At 38.5% G+C, this 4,327-nt stretch overlaps 1 protein-coding gene across 1 annotated transcript in view; it reads left to right on the forward strand.

Moving 5' to 3' along the window:
* AFF3 (AF4/FMR2 family member 3) overlaps nucleotides 1–4,327 on the forward strand; it is a 397,189-nt gene that overhangs the window by 44,091 nt on the left and 348,771 nt on the right. The window lies entirely within an intron of this gene.

The following is a 4,327-nucleotide window of genomic DNA, read 5'->3' on the forward strand; positions in this document are numbered from 1 at the left end:
CAAAAGGTAGACATGTATGCAACAATAGTATCCAGCTAGTTGTCATGAGATCCAGGTTTAACATGGATTGTTAAACGTTTTGTTGTAGCTACCACATACCCTGGGAGGGAGAGCAGGACTGGAGTATTAGAAGTCCAGTAAGTGCAATTCGATGCTTTCGTCTCAACAGTGCAAATGCATTGAGAACAGATTTGTCTAAGACCTCTTTCCTGGAAAGGGCTAGGATGGATACTTTCCTCAGTCTCTCGCTCTCTCCTCTCCCTCTTCTTTTGATAGATAACTTCAGTCAGATTGCAGTTTAGTCTTCCAGATCTAGCATTTATATCAATGGAAATTTATTTTTATATTTCATCTTTCATTCATTTGTGTCATTCATAAAGTTGAAATCTCAGAGAATAATTTCAAACTCTCATTTTGGGGAAGGCTAACTAACCCCCAACAACTAACAACCATGACACTCTCAGTTTTCCATAACATCAGATCTTAAAGATTAATTACTGAGTTGAATTACATTCAGCACCCACAGGTGTTTTAATTACCGAGATCATTGCAGACTCATGTGCAGCTGTAAGCAATAAGAGATCCTGTGTACCCTTTACCTGTGGTCACATCTTTCAGTGCTGTGGTACAATATCACAGTCAGGACAGCTGACATTGGTACAACCAGGATCGAGAGATCTCCATCATCACCAGGACCCCTCATGTATCCCGTGCATCCAAGAAATAAATTGCACTGGCCTTGGTGAATAATTCTTTTTATATGCTACTAGATTGGATTTGCTAATATTTTATTAAATATTTTTGCATTGAATATTTGAGGCATTTTCTCTTTTCTAATGTAGGCTTTTGGTGCTGTAAATTTCCCTCTCAGCACTGCTTTTTTGCTGCATGCCACATATTTTTATATATTGTGTGGTCATATTTATTCCATTCTTTGGATTTTTATTTCCTTTGAGATATCTTCTTTGAATCATAGAGTGTTTAGAAGTGTGTTGTTTAGTTTCCAAGGATTTTAAGATTGTCCTCTTGTCTTTCTGTTATTGATTTCCAGTACGATTCCATTATGTTCTATGTGTGGTTTCAGTTCTTTTAAATTTGTTGAAGTTTGTTTTATGGCACAGGACATGCTCTATCTTGATGAATGTTCCATGAGCACTTGAAAAAAATGTGTATTCTGTTATTGTTGAGTGGAGTTTTCTATATATATCAATTAGGTTCTCTTCATTAAATGTGTTGTTCGGATCTCCTGTATCTTGATTTTCTGACTAGTAGTTCTGTCTGTTGATGGAAAGGAGGTGTTTTAAGTCCCCAGCTATAATTATGGATTCATCTAGTTCTCATTTCAGCTCTATCAGTTTTTGTTTCAGGCATTTTGAGGCATTTTGTGGTTGTTTGGTATATATACTTTTAGGATCGTTAGGCCTCCTCAGTAGATTAATGTTTTATAATTATGTAATATTTCTCTTTGTCTGTATTTTTCTTATGTCTGAAGTCTATTTCACCTGACAGTAATATAACCATTTCTGCCTTTTTTTTTGGTAGAGGTTGGCACTATATATCTTTTCCCATCTTTTTATTTCAGTCTACCCTTGGAGTGTCTTGTAGACAGGACACCGTTGGTTCACGTTATTTTATCCACTCTGACAGTCTGCCTTTTAAGTGGTTCACATAGACAATTTACATTTTAGGTGATTATTGACATGCTTGGACCTCAGTCTTGCATTTTCTGATTCATTTTCTGATTTATTTTCACTGTTTCTCATTCCTGTTTCTTCTTAATTTTCACATAATCCGTGGATTATGCGAGCATTTTTTAAATGATTCTGTGTTGATTTGTTTATAGTTTTTTTAAAAAGTATATCTCTGTATAGTTTTCTTAGTGATAATCCTAGGTATTAGAATACACATAAGAAACTTATCGTCTCTTGATATCAATGGTTTTCCACCTTGCTGCCATTTGGGTATCTTTACCCACCCCTCGTTTTAAATATAATTATCTCGGGTGTTCCCTGTACATACATTGCTTACCACCTCAGAGGGTGTAATGATTTTTCACCTGTTCTGATATTCTTTTTTCCTGAAGTTCCAAACTTTTCTCTGTTGCTTCCTTCTTGCTTTAGAGATCTCCCTTCAACCACTTTTTAATGGTAGGTTTGCCAGCATGAGTCATCTTCACAGGTTTTCCTTCATTGGAGGGTGTTTTTCTTTCACTCTTCATTTCTGAAGAATATTGTTGCCAGATGGAGAATTCATAGTTCACAGTCTTTTTCTGTCAGTATTTGAAAAATGTTGTACCATTTTCTCATGGCCACCGTGGTTTCAGATGAGAAATCTACTTTCATATAAATTGTTATTTCCTCTTTTCTTTCTGGCTCCTTTCAAGTTTTTTCTTTTTCTTTAGTTTTCATAAATTTCATCATGATGTGTCTTGATGTGGATTTCTTTGAGTTTATCTTATTTGACATTCACTCAGTTTCTTGAATCCATGAGTTTATGTCTTTCACCAAATTTAAGAAGTTTTCAGACGTTATGTTTTAATACTCTTTCATCTGTGCTCTTCTTTTCCTTCTGGCAATCTGATGATAAAATATATTAGATTTTTTTATTGTCTCAAAGGCCTCTGAGGCTCTGTTTTATTTAACTTTTTTTTCAGCCCATTTCCTCTGTTTTGAATTGAGTAAATTCTGTTGATGTCTTCAAGGTCACCCACTCTGTCCTTTGTTATTCCCACTTTGTTATTGAGCCTGTTCCATGAGTTTATATCCATTATAATATCTTTTATTATACAATTTCAATTTTGTTTATTTTTATAACAATTTTTTTTGCTGAGATTTTTGGTTTTTCATTTGTTTTGTGGTATTTTATTGTTGATAAGATTGTTGAAACAGTTTCATGATAACTGCTTTAAAGTCCTAGTTAGATAATTCTACTATCTGATCATCTCAGTGTTGGCATCAGTTTACTGTGTTTTTTCACTCGACTTGTGACTTTCCTGGTTCTTAATATGATGGGTGATTTTTAAAAATTTTCTCTTGGACATTCTGGCTGTTAAGCCTCTCTTCTTAAGTTTAGCACAGAGGCTGCTTTCGTGGGCTGTGGTTACAGTGGCATTTAATATTTAGAGCCACTATAATGCTATTTTGGTCTGCCTGGTTTATCTTGTGTCCTGGTGCTGCTTGAAGATAAGGAAGGAGTTTCTGCAGGCTGGCTCCCCTGATGCCTCTAGGTCAGGGAAGGGAGTATGTGGCTCATGGAAGGACATGGGTGAAGAATGCTTTCTGGTAGTGCTTTCGTGAAGGGATGCACCTTGCTTGGTGTGTCTGGGTTGAGAAGGGCAATCTCATGCCTGGCGGGGTAGGAGAACATCTCTCCTGGCTAGTTTTTGCTAGTGGGGTATCTGATTCATCCCTCTTACCAGTTCTGCCTCACCTGGTGGTGTTGGCAGGACTCTAAGTCAGGTCGCAGAAGGAATGAGCATACCTGGGCTGCCTTCTGTTGCTGTGAGGCGTGGGTTGGGAAATGCCAGGACCAGCACACCTTCTGTTGGGCAGGGTGGTCTTCAGGTGCCTGTCAACTCTGAAGACCTCTGGATCCAAGGTCCCTAGCCAACTCACCTTTCAAACATCTCCTCCAGTTGCTCCTTGGTTAGTTCTAGGGTTCGTTGTTGTGCTTAGAGGGAGGGACAGGGAGAAATGAGTCAGTACCACCTCATCTAGACCCGACATCCATAGGTCAGTCCACAGATATTTTGAGATCCAGTTTGTATAGTCTGTGGAAAACACAGAGACACATAATCTACAGAACCTTTGTGTGTCATGTGGACTGGCCAGTTGGGAACAAAGAGCTATAGATAATGGCAAAAGTGAAACCGCAGATGTCTCCAGGCAAAATGTGATTAATTGCCAACTGAGTGACGTGGGCAAGAAACACTGGGGACTCAGAGGAAGGAAAGATCAATGCATCTCCTAGCCTGACCTGAGTAATTAATCACTACAGTTTTTAAATGGTCTTGACACCCATAGGATATGCTCTTCAGATTAAAGAGGCTTCTAGCTGGTAATATGGAACTGACAGCTAGAAGGTAACTTCTTAAAACAAGTCACCTTCCCCCAAGTCAGCTATGCCCTGCTTCGCCGTGTACTGGGAGAGTGGGAAGCAGGGTGGTGAGATATCAGGGGAGTGGGGGAAATTTGAGGATGATGGCTTTTAAAATGACTAAAACCCTAAAGGCAGTGACTGATATGCTGGAAAAGTGTCTGGCTGGCTCAGTGCAATTTCTAGTTTTTAGAAAGAGGTAGTAAGCCCACCATGTGGAAGGGCATGTGTC

Source organism: Pteropus alecto, unplaced genomic scaffold, assembly GCF_000325575.1.
Source record: "Pteropus alecto unplaced genomic scaffold, ASM32557v1 scaffold186, whole genome shotgun sequence".
Classification (NCBI taxonomy): Eukaryota; Metazoa; Chordata; class Mammalia; order Chiroptera; family Pteropodidae; genus Pteropus; species Pteropus alecto.